The sequence below is a fragment of the Pristis pectinata genome, chromosome 6 (assembly GCF_009764475.1).
Source record: "Pristis pectinata isolate sPriPec2 chromosome 6, sPriPec2.1.pri, whole genome shotgun sequence".
Lineage (NCBI taxonomy): Eukaryota > Metazoa > Chordata > Chondrichthyes > Rhinopristiformes > Pristidae > Pristis > Pristis pectinata.
Window position 1 is genome coordinate 29,782,098 of NC_067410.1, and position 16,531 is coordinate 29,798,628.

Consider the following 16,531-nt stretch of genomic DNA (forward strand, 5'->3'; position numbering starts at 1 on the left):
TCAGATGGTTTCTTCTGGACGTGGATGCATTAATAAAGAAGAGAAATTGAAAACAAAGAGCTTCAGCCATATATACAATTCATTTTAATAAAGAAACCTTACACACTTGAAGTAATTCAAACTCCTATTCCTTTCCAGTAATTGGAGTAATCTCTTTTAAGCAATCTCTTAAATGGTCATAAGGTGGTGCTGTGGTCATATGAAACAATGCAGAATTTGTAGTGATTAGTTTTGAAATATGGGCAATGATAAATGGTGCAATTATATACCTCTTTGGGGGCAAAGATATGTAATAAAAAAAGTAGTTTAGAATTTAACCTCCTAGATATTGCTGAAAATTTTGTAATGTCAATGGTGAAAGGCTTGCCATCAGATGAAAACAATGAAGGTATTATTTTGTTGCTCTCTGAGTGGTTGTTTAGCTTATAGACTGGAAACTTCAACAAGAGAGGAAAACAGGTAGTGATGGAATAGCCGTCCACTATACATCCCACCTACTATTACTTTCTGATTGCAAGGGAAGTCAGGTGTGACGGATTGGATTACAATCATACCCAAGAGGAAAGTTCCAACTATGGTTTCTGATAAAGAAAAGAAAGGCTTACCCTTTTACACAACCCCCTCAACTTTATAGGCCCCCTATCCCCTCACTGTTCACTGCTGGTCCCATTCCATACTGTTTGTCCCCTCACAAAGTTAGCCAGGGGTGAAGCAAATAGCCCAAAATCAATTTTATTTTTCCATGTTAGTTTCTCCAAGTCAATAATCAACAGCACCATCTGTCAGAAATGAACAGACCAATACAATCTTCAAGTTGTTGCAATTTATTGTGATACTATGCAACAGAATGAGAATATATTTCTGTTATACTTTTTAATTTACTGTTAGGTATGGGCATTATATTTTATCTTTATACTTTATTCGCATCTATATAATAGCTGCATATTTACCACTTTTGCCAATAAAGTTATTTTGAGGGCTCTGATCCGTATCCACTTCCCAGTTGAAAAGGCCTCATCTTTCTGGTGCACATTAAAGATCCCTGACAGACCTTGAAGAGGAAGGATAAACTCTGCCAGGATTTTGGCGAGTGTTCTCCCCTTGATCATCATCGCCAAAAGCAGATTCTGTCATCTGCTATTTATTGGACCTTGCTTTTCATAAGTAACTAATTGGCTAAATTGGACTTTGGCACATCCTCCGGACCTGAAAAAACTCCATATAAATGCATTCCTACCCTTTCTTTCACTGGGTTTTGATTCGAGTGAGTCTTTCATTTGATTAACTGTAATATTATTTCAATTTCCTTTTTTGGCTACAATGGAATGCTAGTCTGTATTTCATTTCTTTTTATGTGAATATTTGATTGGCAAACTGCCAGTGTGATCACGCTAGGCAGGCAACCCACTCACTTTCCACACCAGGCCTTTGTAAAGCATGAATGCATCCTTCAAAGGAAGTTAAGTGTCACTGCTTGCGGTGATACAAGTTATAAGCAGGGATTCAGTTTAGGAAACTTGTGATTTTTATATCCTTTTCTCTCTCATTATCTCTTGTTAATAGTGCTAACTCCATCCTGTCAGTAATCTGAACAATTTCCTGACTATCATTTCCTTCATCCAATGGCAACCTCAATTATACCACCTTTTAAACTCATTCCAAGCACACACATACTCAGCTCTTAATTTACAGCATCTCCAACAGTTTTCTTTTAGAGTTGATGACCCTTGACTAACTCATGTCTCATTTCTCCTTCCTCTAGAGCCTTCTCAGCAGCAATGGGCAAAGGAAACACCTTAGAGGAGGACAATATTCCTGAGGAGGGATCATCATACATTTTAATCACTCCAAGCCCAAGCACAGGTATTAGGTCTCCATCTAAGTTTAGAGAGTGAGTTAACAGGGTAAATATCCAGCTTGATTTTAACAGGTGCACGTCGTGGTGACAATGGAGGTTCAAGAGAAAGTTGAGTGTAGGACAGTAAAATTTCAACTGAATTCCCTAGCTAAGTTGAGAATTCATTTATTTTCTTGGTAGTTATTTGTTAGACCAGAGGTTTTCAACCTGTGGTCCACGGACCCCTGGGGGTCTGCAACGGGTTGCCAGGCGGTCCATGAGCAAGCCAAGAAAAAAATGGAAAAGCGATCTGTTACAAAGATGTAGCTTACTTGCTTGCTCCAGTTTTCCACTATTCAGAAAATCGACCATATCTATTCTATCTGTCATAGGCGACAATCTTACAGACTTAGACGGTGTTCCCTTCCGGTAAGCTGCCGGTTAATATTCAATTTGTGTAGTCAGAGTAGTCAGTAGTGTTCACTACTCACTACTATTCTGTTGTGCACTGTAGTGTTAGCGAGACTGAGTGACATTGTTGGTGTGCCTTAATAATATTGCTTACTTACCGTGCATTTACGCCACAATGACGTCGCTGTTAAACAAAAAGTGCGCAAGTGTGTAAATTTTAGATTAGTTTTGATAATTTTGTTTATCAGTAGTAGTAATTAAACTGTCCAGCGTGTATTGCTGAGTATGGAGAAATTTCTGAAGAGAAAAGCTGACCAGAAACCAGAAGATTCTGATGACAAAGGGGATAAGGGTGACCGAAAGAGAAAACAACGCAAGTTCGATCCAGAATACATTTCATATGACTTCATTGCAGTGGGGACAAATGCAGACCAACCTCTCTGTGTTGTGTGTTTGCAAACACTGTCCAAGGATGCAATGAAACCAGCGAAATTGAAGTGCCACAGTGCATCCAGATATTGCCAGTAAGCCGAAGGAATACTTCGAGCAGCAAAAGGAGCTGTACCTCAAGCAGAAAGGCAAAATGACAGCCTGCGCCACTGTAAATGAGAAGGCTTTTCGCGCATCATATTTGGTAGCATTACGAATAGCACGTTCCAGAAAGCCTCACACAATTGGAGAAGAGCTTATACTGCCTGCAGCAGTAGATATGTGCGAAGTTGTACTGGGAAAAGAATCCAGTCAAAAACTAAAAGCCATTCCACTGTCTGATAACAGAGTAAGCAGAAGAATTGGCGATATGGCGGAAGATATACAAGAGCCAGCTGATAGCATGTCTTCAGCAAGTCAGATTTGTGATTCACCTCGATGAAAGTACTGATGTTGCCAGTGCTGCGCAGTTGTTGGTTTATGTTCGATATTGCTGGGAAGGAGAGGCTTTGGAAGATTTTTTTGTTTTGCAAGGTGCTCCAGGGGGGAAAACCGGTGAAAAACTTTTCCGTGTGCTTGACACTTTTTTTGTACAATCGGCATTGGCGTGGACACAGTGTATTGGAGTATGCACGGATGGTGCTGCCGCAATGACGGGACGGAAGTTGGGTCTAGTCACACGAGTGAAAGAAGTAGCTCCACATGTAGCAGCAGCCCACTGCATGATTCACCGTGAGGCTTTGGCTGCAAAGGATACGGATGAAAATCTTGTGGATGTGTTTTCCACGTGCATTAAAATCGTTAACTTTATCAAAGCCAGGCTGCTCAATCATCATTTGTTTGAAAACATATGCCATGAAATGGAAGCCGAGCATAAGCATTTGTTGCTACATACAGAAGTCAAATGGCTGTCACGAGACCGCGTTGTGCAGTGTGTATATGAATTAAGAGATGAACTGCTCATTTTTCTAAATGAGCATTACGGATCATTGGCACAGTTCTTGACAGATGAGACGTGGGTTGCCAGATTAGCTTATCTTGCAGATATTTTCAACATTTTGAACAGCTTAAATCTATCATTACAAGGACCTGGCTCAAATGTTCTGAAAACACATGACAAAATCAAGGCCTTCCAGAAAAAACTCCGTATCTGGAAAGGAAGATGCGAGCAAGGCGTCTATGATATGTTTCCGTTGCTGGCTGACTTTCTGACAGTGAGCGAGACTAAGACAGAGGCCATTGCGAGCACCATTTTGAACCATATTCAACAGCTGTCACATTATTTCCGTGAGTATTTTGGCGACGATGACACAAGCATGTTTGATTGGATTCGAAATCCGTCTGAATGCATGCTTACTGATTTAACTGGACGTGAACAAGAAGAATTGGCTGAACTGCCATCTGACAGGACTTTGCACTTGCAGTTCAACCGAAGGTCACTGTTGTCGTTCTGGATAGCATGTTCCCAGGAGTATCCACTGCTGTCCGGCAAAGCCGTCAATGTTCTGTTACCATTTGCAACCACTTACTTGTGCGAAATAGCGTTTTCTGCAGTCACTACCATGAAAACCAAATACAGATCAAGACTGAATATTGAGGATGACATACGCGTATGTTTGTCGCACATACCACCACGTTTGGACAAACTCTGCAGTGCAAAACAGGCACAACCTTCACGTTGAACTGAACACTGAAAGACACCACTGGTAATTATCGGTGATTGAAATAGTCACTATTTCAATAGGGCCTATGTGCAGTAATTTAAGTGTTGTATGCATGAATTATCGATTGTTTGATTTTGTGGGCTTTGGGGGTCCACCATCTAACAAGGACATGTTCTGGGGGGCCACAGCATGAAAAAGGTTGAAAACCACTGTGTTAAACTACCAAAATCCAGTGTTCTTATGACTTATCTTTTCCAAAGAGTGACCCAAAATTCTGCTGCAGCGCTGCAGTGATTGTTACATGACGCACCTCAAATCAACACAAGTGTAAATTAGAGTGGGGGATAAATGCCTCATTACTCCAGTGTGGGAACTATGGTTTACCTAGACTTTGGGAATTCCAAAGACTCTGTGGAAGACATGTTATTTCTTGGAATAGATAAAGGGATTGAAGATTGGCTCAGCTATTTTTGAAGTATTTGCATTTATTTTCCTGGTGTATTGCTTGCAACTGTCTCTTTCTTTCCAGGTTTAGCATGGAGTCTTTACAGGAATCTCAGTGTATGTGTGTGAGGAAGGGAGCAGGGACAAAGTCAAATAATATCATCGGTTCACAGTCAATTGCTCTCCAAGACACATATTTCAGCTGAGATGATTAGACCACAGTCTGAGAAACATGTCATATTTCAATGGAAAAGCTGAGGCAGACCTTTATTGCACTTTGCAGGGTGACCTCCAGGCATGGTCCTCTCAGCCACAATCAGTCAGTGGCAGTGATCCAAGTGCCCACAAGGAGCTATCTACATCCATCAGACTGCCATCTATAAGCACATACATGAGGTGAGTAGTTTAAATTTTAGCCAAACAATTAATCATCTTCTCCTTGTATAGTTGGCAGCAGCCTGATCATTCAGTAAAGGTCAGAGTGATATTCACATGAAGCTGTTACAGAAGGACGGTAATCATTAAACCCAGTATAAAATTAGGGAAAACAGCAGAATTAGTACACAATACTTGTGGCTATATCAGACCTCAGATCAGCTTTATAGATGAAATCTTCAACCATGTCATTCATTTCCAAATATACTGGCCAAACTGACACAATTGATATACCAAATATCCTATCATGCCTGTTCTTTGATCAAAAACTATACAAGATGATGCATAATGCATTCTTTGGGCACATGCTATTTAAAATTCCCTATGACTCTTTTGAGGATTTGACCCAATATTTGCACATACAGGCTGGAAGTTCAGGGCAGAAAACTGAACAACATCCAGCGGCCAACTCTGTCAAAAAAAGTACAGGTAAAGTAATTGGACATACTTTATTCCTGGTTTTGATACATGTGTCGTCCATTTTGATTATAAAGTTATCAATGGTCTCTCCATTATTTAAAAAGGTTGGGAAAGAGAAAACAGGAAATTGTGGATATAGTACTCTCTTATCATGGGGCAGTTACTAGAATCTGTCATTTGGGACAGAGTCACTTGACAAATAGAATTGGAGCTGTCATGGACTTTTAAGAGGTAAGGCATGTCTAAGGAACTTCATTGAAGTTCTTCAAGATTATAAATACGGTGCTTGAATGTCCATGAATGCTATTGTATGCTAGTGTGAGGAAGTTTATTGAATAATTTTTAGAATTTCATTAACAAAATGAAAGTGCACAGGACTGGAGGCAACCCAGTGATGTGGGTGGGGAATCAAAGAGGAGACAGGAGACAAAGAATAAGGATAATGGGGATGTATTCTATTGGGCAGGATTGGTGACCCCTTGGGATCAATAGCTGGGACTGAGATTGCTGTATTTATCAATGGCAGATGAAGACATAGTGAACCAGGTATCCAGGCTTGGTGATGACACTATTACATTGAACTATATTTAGAGCAGTGGAGAGAAGATAGTTGCAAAAAGACATTGATAGATTGAGGGAGCAGCAAAGCTCTGGCAGATGGATATTAATGCAGTAAATGTGAGGTTATCCTGAACAAAAAGAGATCAGAGTATTTTTTAAGTGGTGAGCAGCTAAAAATGTGGATCAATGGAGTGATTCAGGAAACAACATGCAGAATGTGAATAGGTTAAAAATATTAGAAAGGCTAACAGAGCATTAACATAAACTCAAGTGGACTGGAATACAATGTGAGTGGAATTCACGCTATAGTTGTAAAAGCTATAGTTGCATCAGAAAGGATGTAATGAGTTTGGAGGATGAGCAGTGCCGACTCACTGGAAGTGATTACATTTTGAGGACGTTGCATTAGTTAAGCTTGCATTCACTTAAGTATGGAAGACTTAGAGTGGCCTAATAAAGGTGTTTAAAATGACTGAAGGATTTGGTAAGGAAGACAGAAAACTACTTCATCTGCTAGTAAAGTGAGGAATAATGGTCCTTGACCTTAAAGTTAGGGGTAGGCCATTCAAGGTGAATTCAGCAATGCAAAAGGTCGTAGAACTCTCCAATTTTCGTCTCCTTTCCCTCCAATTCAGCATCCAACACTTAGATTCAGTCTCTGCCAATGCCCACAAAACCCAGGAGCTGTCTGCACTTTTTAGCCTCTTCTTTCAAGGTCATATCATCACTTCAAATACAGGTCCTCTCTAGCTTACCAATGCCTGACTTATGTACAGCCCATATGTATGAGCGAGCTTTTGGGGGGAATGGTGGGATGGATTTGCCAGCTGCTGTGGGGCTGCAGGCATCGTCTGCTGTGTTGCAACTTGGTTCATGGCCGCATTTCTAACTTGCAGACTGTCTGGGTTATGAACAGTTCACAGAAACGTAACCCTGCTGTAAGCTGGGGAGGACCTGTCCATCAGTACTATGCTGTTACCTGTATAATAAAGCACACTGTACATGTAAACTAAATTTATGGAAAATTAATATTTGTATTGATAAAGCACTTTTCACAACCTTACAAAATGCAGAAAGTACTTACAGCCAATTTTGAAGTGTAAGTACTAAGGCCCTACCTAAGTTGCCGGATGACCTTCAAAAACCATGGCTGATTTGCAGTAACGACAGATTAATGTGTGGAAAAATAATATTTATGTTCTATTTATTGTGATTTATCTTCAAAAGTCACAAGAGAAGGAGATTCAGAAATCCTGGAAGCAGCCGAGAGGAGGCCAGATATCTCAGGAGTGGCCAAGAGGAAGGCCCAGGATGCTGAGAGTGGGAATGCAAGTGACTTCCAAGATGAAGGGTCATCAGTTTAGACGATTGAGTCCATTGTGGTAGATACCTGATAACATGGCATCTGCAGTATCACAATTCAAGTAGCCAATGTTGTAATGCTTAAACTATGTCCAAAAATGTAGCAAGTTATAACTTATACTATTTTCTCCCACAGTTCCTTGTTTATGTTCATACGTCATTCTTTATCTTCATTTGTTATAGTTTGCATGCTTTGGGTAAAATAAATCTGAAAATCATAAGAATTCATTTCCTTTAATGAAACTTTCTGCCAGTGGTCTTATGACCTTCCTTTACTGGTTCAGAAAAGATTTATGAAAGGAAACATTTCGAATGTTAAAAGGCCTAGACAGAGTAGATGTTTCCCATGGTAGGGGAGTCGAGTACAAGAGTGCACAACTTCAGGATTGAAGGGTGCCCATTCAGAACAGAGATGCGGAGAAATTTCTTTAGCCAGAGAGTGGTGAATCTGTGGAATTTGTTGCCATGGGTGGCTGTGGAGGCAGAGTCATTGGGTGTATTTAAGGCAGAGATTGATAGGTATCTGAGTAGCCAGGGCATCAAAGGTTATGGTGAGAAGGCGGGTGAGTGGAGCTAAATGGGAGAATGGATCAGCTCATGATAGAATGGTGGAGCAGACTTGATGGGCCGAATAGCCGACTTCTGCTCCCTTCTCTTATGGTCTTATAGTCACTACCCGTAATTACCACAAAGCAAATTGCTACCAAACAAAAGAGAATGGTAAAAAATAAAGATATGGCATCAGTTCTTTCATAAAATAAGGGTTATCCAATAACTCATAAAAAGCTTCTGCAGTCGTATGACATCCACTGATGTTAACTCTGGCAGCTGTAAATGGATAATACCATGGGATTAGACATTAACCTTTTGCTTCTGTAATCTGAATCTAAATCAACCCAGGATTAATCAAATGGAAATCTCCATTTACTTTTGATTGTGAGGATGTCATACAAATTCATCTTTCTATAGGGAATGGACTACAGAGCATAACTGGCAATCTTATTGGGAGTAGCTGCAAAAGGTGGCTGGTACACACTTATGGGAATGATCTTTGCAGTATCTTGTAAATGCTAGGTGCTGCCTGAGTAATAATAAAGAAAATGATTCACAGAACAGTCATGCATTTATCTGGAAACCTATAATTAAAGTGGTACTGAAAGCAGGAAGCTGTACTGTCCATGCAGCCATGATCAGAGGCTGAACCTCTCAAGCAGAACAAAGAATTAAATGTATGACATATGAAGTTAATCACATCTCTGACTGATGACTACCAAAGTATAATGATATACATCACAATGACTGATAGAGTTTGCTTCTAGAAATAACTTTGCTTGCAGATCAATGATCACATTTACAATTACATCACAGAAGCTTTTTATTCAACTGACCTAAAGATTACATAATTTTATTTCCCTTTTTGGATAATAATGGTAGAAATTAGCAGAGAAATTTAATTGCCACATACAAAAATACTTAGTGTGAAGTATTCAACAAAAGGAAGGTGATAAGGAAACACGAGAGAAGAGGGCTCCCATAGAGTGAAGTGGAAAAAAGCAGAGATAAATAGCTAAAGCTATTCAAGCCATCGGAAGTTGGAACAAGCAAACAAAGAGCAAATAAAGAATCAATTGAGAGAGCTGAACTTGCTAATCAGAACAATGAGTTCAGTTCTGGGTCAGGATGAGAATGTTGTGTGACAGTTACTGGAGTGTGGAGCATGGAGTGTAATCGTGAGACTAACCAGATTAGAAAGATAATAAGGCAGACTTTGCAACTGCAATGACAGTGAAGCTTCCAACATATGCCATCTCCACACTGCGAAAATGACAGCAACTTCTGGTATAGCCACATGAGTAATAAAACATAGAAATTCAGAAACTACTGTTGGTAACTTCTGCTCTTCCAAAGAGTCCACTGCTTTGAGAATGACATTAACAGTCCCCCCCACAGACCTTCCCAGGAGATGCCACAGCTGCCATTTTATTTCCTTCCTACCATCTAAGGTCCCAAGAAGTCTTCCCATGTGAAGCAGCAATTTACTTGCATTTCTTTGAATTTAACGTACTGCATTGACTATTCTTGATGTCATCTCCTCTAGATCGCAGAGACCAAAAGCAGATTGGGAGACTGCAAAGGACAACACCTCCATTCAATCCATAAATCCTGAGCTTCCAGTCACCAGTCATTTTAATTCTGTCTCACTCCCAATCTGACTTCAGCCCTTCAGGATGTCTGCACAGTTGCAATAAGGTTTAATTTAAGCTGGAGGAACAGCATCTCATCTTCCAATGTTAGAGCCTTCTGGACACAACATTGAGATCAATAACTTCAAATCATGAGACTTTATGGCATTACTTCCAAATTTATTAATTTCACATAACCATTACACATGTACCACATCTGTCACTTAATTTCTCTTCTGCAATTACTGCATGACTTGCTAAGTATTTCCAGCATTTATATCTCAAGTTGACAAGATATGCCATTTTCTGCTATTGTTTCCAGACATGAATGTTGAACAAACTACATTCTTCTATGCATTATCTTCACAGAGATGTCAACTCATTTATTTAAAAGAGGCAAATCAAAAGCACTTACAGAAATGTAGGGTGCATGTGTTAAACATTTATAAATGCAAATAGACATTTGACTTTTTGTAGTTACATACTATTTTTTGCTCCCTTTGTCCCCAAAACTCTTTGAATGTACAAGCTGCACAAGGTGTAGAATTGCACCTCTTACTTTCGTCCCCCTCTTCACCAAAGTCTAAGGTTGCCTTTCTCACTTCAAGTAGTCAAAAACTCCTAAGTTGGGCAGCTGATGGGAAACTAGAAGGGAGAGAAGATGAGGACATGTTGCCACTCAATTTCTCACTTGCAGCCAGCAGCTCAAACACTGACACTTTGTGTAATACAGAGAACATAGAGAGCAGGTCAGGCTGCTGGAAGATGTGCAGGAAGAGGTGTGGAACGCTCATAGTAAGAGACTGTATCCACCTAGGGGTTTTAGGAAACAATGCTTCAAACTGAGCTTCAGCCAGGTTGAGGATAGGAGGTGTTTACATTTGCGTAATATCCGCACTTGAGCTTTACTCCACCTGCTATAACTGCAACTGCAATAGAGCAGGGGGAGGACTAGACTGACTCCCAATGGCTGTCAAGCTGACTATGACCATGGACTTCTATGCACTGGATTCCTTCAAGTGGGAGCTGCGACTTCCCACAGTTTATTGTTCTGTTCCATGAAAGATATCTATCTGTTCAAGAGCTGATTATATTATATTCTTGCTTAGCTGAGAGCAGCAGGCCTATTCAGCACCCAGCTTAATGAGGATCATTGACTTCCTATGGTGCAAAATGCAATTAGCTGCACACAGACCACTTTGCTGGAAGCACATGTCAACCCTGAGATTAACTGCAACTGGAAGGGATTTCACTCCCTCACCGCCCAGCAGATGTGTGTCAGTAACCTGGTAGCAGTTATCACACCTTTATTCTCTGACAGTCCAATGTGCCATTTACACTTGAGCCATGATAACATATCAGTGGGTTAAGCACTCATGACTACAGAGGGTAACCCATGCAAGTGGTACAGTTACCGTGATCAGTAGGAACCTTGTAGTACACAGTACAGTGGGTGTTAAGGGTCCTAACGGTTGCTGCATTTATTTTGCTCATTTATTCTTTTACTGATGTGAATGTCACTAGCAAGGAGAGCATTTATTGTCAACTTCTTATTTCCCTGAAATGAAGATCAGAGTGACTTGCTGGGCCATTTCATAAGGTAGTTAAAAGTCAACCACATTGTAGGTGGCCTGGGCTCACAAAGAGGACATTGGGGAAAGATAGCAGACCTCCTTCCCACAAAGATTTTTACAACATTCTGGTAGTTTCATAGTCACTGATACTAAGCTTGATTTACTCAGTTGAATGTAAACTCCCTGGCTCCAAGGGTGAGATTTGATTTCAATGCTCTGGAAGATTAGTTCAGGCGTTATTTAACCGGTTGTCATACAACAAATCACTAGTCTAATAAACTGACTACGCTCAAAAGCAAAAAAATATATAAAAACAGAGGTTGTTTGAATTACTCAGATCAGGCAGAGGTAATGTTTCAGGATGACAGCCTTTCGTCAAAAGTGAAAACACTTAGAAATCAAGTATATTTTAAGGTGCAGAGAAGGGGGATGGACAGAGAGAATAATGAGAAAGTCTGTGCTAGAGTGGAGACCAAGGTAAACTGAATGACACAAGTGGTGGTGATGTTGGATGAGAGGGGGGGGATGTAGGTTTGTTGGTAGCAGCCAATGTGTCCAGAGGAGATGTAAATAGAATGAGATAAAACAAAATAGAGGATTAAAGAGAGAAAAAAATGTAAAATAAATCTGGAACAGAAAAGTACAAAACAGAGAAGTTGGAAACCTGAAATAAAATCTGAGATTGTTAGAAATACTGAGAAGTTCAGGCAGCATCAATGGAATAAGAAATGAGTTAATATTTCAAGCTTGTGATCAGTCTTCAGAAATGGCCAGTTCTGATATAAAGTGGAAAAGCTGATTATCTGAAATTGTTGAATTCATTGTTAAATACGAACATTAATCGGCTGTGCAAAATTATGATGTTTGGAGATGGCATTGAGAAATACTAAAAAAATTCATTCAATGAGACAGTCAAATATGATGGCAATTTACTGTCATGCAGCAGCAGATAAGGCTGGAGTTCCAAAGCAGAATCTGAAGCACATTGAAGAGACTGGCACAAACAGCTGCTGCAGATGTATTGAAACTACTCATTGCATATCTGTCAATTCAAAATGGCAAAATATTTTAGCTATCAGGCAAAAGGACATATCTGCAATGGGATAAATCTCTGAATGTTCAAACACCTTTACTGAGAAAAAGTAATTCACACAGATGGTCTAAAAGCTTCTGAGGACAGAGATCCCAGTAACCCAACATTAATGTTGTGAGGGCTGACTCTCTGAGTACACAAATATCCCAACTATTGACAGAGCAAATATGCCTGTGACCATGTTTGACATGCTAAGTGACAATGTCAGTCTGGTCTGCAAGCTTCCTTGAACTTGGTCACAATGGTACAGAATAACTTAGCCATTATTGCCTGGTTTGATGTAGGCCAATTAACATAACCCCATTGTTTTATGTTTGGCTGATGAATACGAGTACGTCTCATGGTCACTTCACTTTGCAAACTCTTGAACAGCCAGTCCCCCCACTGTCCTTTTAACTTCAAGCTGATTACTGCTTGCAATTTACATTACGAGCTGAAGACTGGTTCTCATTTAAATTAATATCTGCTATATTCACATAATTCCATAACTCCTGAATCCCTAGGAGCACCAATGAAGAGATAAAACATTTCCTCATGACATAGCTCACCAGAAAAGGTAGTATAACAAAATGGTCCTCAGCTTCATTCATTTCTATTTGAGAATTTCATGAAACAAAATGGTATTAAGCACTCACTTGCTTCACCATATGATTCAGTGTCAAATAATGTGGTGGAGACAGTGGAAGAAACAACACCAGACTCTATTGAACTGAGTCAAGAAATTACACTTTCCTCATGTCAAGGAGTGAATACAATGTCAACAATACGTTTCCTTAAGAAGATCAAAGAGACTCGGATTAAATCTGTAATAATGTGAACTTGTGAATCCTTTTTTTCTTTTCAGAAAGGGGCAAAGTGTATAGTGTTTGTAAATGTGTGATGTAAGTGACACACACAATTGTGCACTGTTGTTAAGAGAGAATGGAATATACAAGATTTATACAATTGTCCTCTTTCTCTTTGTGATTCTTCCTTTTGTCTGTACCAGCCATAATTACATTAAGTACATGCATTATAGACTTCTATCATTTCCGTTCTACTGTTGCCCATGACTTCAACAATGGGTGCTCCAACACTGGCAAGGACTGTCTCCTCCATACTGGTGAGGTCCTGCTGCCACACTTGCTCCCCGCTGACTGTGCATCACATTGTTCTGCAAGAGTGAGTGAAATGTGTCCTTGGCATTGTCGAATAGCTAGGATTGTGTGCAAGCTTGTGCAGTCATACTCAGTGTGTAAGGATGAGGTGGGGCATATGCAAGTTAGGTATGATTTCTGAGTGACAGATAGTTGAGTGACAGGGTGTTGTATATGAGCAGGGTGGGAGACTGGAGGATGTGGAACTAGAAAAATTATTCACTGACACTAACCATTTGCGTGAGATCATTGAAAGTCTTGAAGCAATGCTTATGTGCCCTCAGTGGTTGACCCCTGGGTTTGACTCCCTTTGCTCTCCATACCTACCACCTCTGCAGTTTGTCTGGTAAGGTTCCTGGCTTTCTGCTGTCAGGGCCTGTCTCTGTTTTCTCCATGTCTTTCACCAAGGCCCCAGTGCAGGATCAGGATGGAACACAGTTTTTATTATATTGTGGCATTGATGGCATCTCCAGAACCTGAATAGGTTCTGTAACCTCTCACAGCATTTACTCCACACATGACACACTTCCCCTTTAAGTGATGTCGACAAGCTTAAGCAGAGGAGGCTAGTTTTAATTGGTGCTGGCCACACATGATGTGGGCTCCCTGTTAAGATATTAGCATCAATCATACAAATTAATGAGCAGCATTAGGCTGGTGAGTTGCTTGCACCAGAGCACAATGAAAGCTAATTTTGAACCATGATCCCCACACTTATTCATGGGGTCCATGCAGCTTTATCTCCAAAACATTTCAGCTCTTAATGCTGCAGAGGACGGGATGATATGCCATCTACCATGGCCCTACCTACGTGGGTCCTGCCTGAATTAAAATTGGGGCTTTAGAGTCAGGTAGCAAATGGCATGAAGTCACATGAGTTTAAGTGCCATTATAGTTTTCAGTTAAACTCTGGCAGAATATAGCTATAAGCTGCCACCTTTTATTTCCAAAGCACTTAGGGATAATTTCACCTTTTTAATTCTTTGATGGTGATATTTGCCACAAATAAGATTAATAAAATTGATGTAGCTTAAGGTATAATGCTTCCATTTGATTCATGAAGGTGGAAGCTGGAGGTGTATACCAGCATTTTAAAGATTACTCATGAAAAATTATCTAGGTGGCTACTGCAGCATCAAAAGCTGTGAAAGCTTAAATGATAGAAAATTTAAACAGACATAGCAATTGTGAGGAGCAGACTAGATTTTATTCAATTTATATCATGTCAAAAATACATTTGTGACTCACTAAAGGATGCAAACACCTCTTGCTGTGACGTAAATGTTTGGGCCTCTTCTAACCTATGCCCTCTATTTGTCATATCATTTTGAGATGTGTTGCAAAAAAGGGAGCTGGGTTCTTATAAAAGCAATGCCTGAAGTAACACCATTTCATTTGTCTTGAGGTGGCGTCATGCCTGAAAGCAGCAGGTTTATTCTTTTACCATGGCATGTTATACTTGCAATAATTTGCAGCAGATTGTTGTATGATTTTTTTTAAAAAATACCATAGACATTGAATGATACATGTTTTTTTTTCTTACAGATGGAAAGAAAATACCTCAGAATATTTTAGCCAACATGGGCAGGTACATAGAAAAAAACCTAACATTTTAGACACAGATAAGTATGTATTCTATGCCAGGTGTCACATGATGAAATCTGAAGTTTTGGCATCTGTGTCTCAAAGTGTTAGCCTTTTAATTTTAATTGGCTAGGGCACTGCTGGATGCTGCATACCAAACAGAATGGTTACAAAGGTGAATCCAAAACCAGTGTCATTCTGATAATCTCTCCTGTCTCCCAATCACCTTCACCGCCACTGCTCCCACCTGATCACCTTCACCTATAATCACCACACCACCTGCAAAACAATTTCCTTCCTGCTGATCATCTTCCCTGATCCTCATCACCTTTGACTCGGTTGCTTCTCCACTTCCCAATCACCTTCCTCTCTCTTGATAACCTCCTCCTTGATTGCTGCCTTATGTCCCAGTTGCTTTCTGCCCTCCCAAATGCCTCTCCCAATCTTGATTATTTCTGCCCTGATCACCTTTTCTGTCTCTCCCTATCTTCTTGTTCCATTCCCTTTCCTGAGTAACTCTCTGCCCCAGTCACCTCATCTGCTCTGGACCCACTGATTACTTTCTCTGCCCAATGACCTTGTCTGGTTCTGATCTGATGGCCTGTCACCACTTAGGCCAGAATCTAACTGAGAGATACCGCCAGTGACACAATGACCCAACATCTATTTGCAAGGTTGAAGAGCTGCCTGGGGTCATGCAGTTGCAGCTCTCTGATTTCATTTACAGAAGGCTTAAGGGCCCATTGTTGAATATACTTCAAGCCTACTTTCTCTGACATGGTGATCATTCATGTGTTGCAAATTAACTGAATTGAAACTGTCACAACCATGATGAATTATTTCATTTTATTACATGTAGGGCAGGTGTTCTTGACTATATACTGACTCTCATAATGCATGGACGTCAAGTCCTCCTACACTTCCATCCCCCACATATCAGATTAAGGGCTCTCCTCTCCTTTTGAATCAACCAATCCCCCTCTGTTACACAATACGATCTTACTCAGAAAAACTTTGACTCCACTAAGTTTCTCCAAATAAAAGGAGTTGCCAAGGCAACTTGTATAGATCCCGTCTAAGCCATCCTTTTAGTGATACTTGGAAAATTCTTTGTTTGTCCTACACAAGTCTTTGCCCTTCCTTACTCTTTTTCCTGTATATTAATGATTTAATCAGTGTTGTTATCTGCTCTCTGACTGTTTCAAATTTCTACCTTTCCCTCACTTCCAACTCTTCCCTTTCTATTTCTGTTGATATAAGGCAAATAATTCCATCAACTACCTCAACTAAACTTTTTCCCTCTTGCCTTTTCTCTGTCTCTCCTGCTTCTCTTCTGATGATGCCACAGCACTGCTTCCCTTTATCCTTTATTAGGAATTCGCTGCACCGTGGTTAAAA

At 40.1% G+C, this 16,531-nt stretch overlaps 1 long non-coding RNA gene across 1 annotated transcript; it reads left to right on the forward strand.

Moving 5' to 3' along the window:
* Window positions 1-1,210: 1,210 nt before the first annotated feature.
* LOC127571770 (uncharacterized) lies at window positions 1,211-15,228 on the forward strand. Its single transcript, XR_007956509.1, has 4 exons — window positions 1,211-1,264; window positions 1,763-1,863; window positions 5,069-5,181; window positions 15,095-15,228. It is a non-coding gene; the product is annotated as an uncharacterized LOC127571770 (long non-coding RNA).
* The last annotated feature ends 1,303 nt before the right edge of the window (window positions 15,229-16,531 follow it).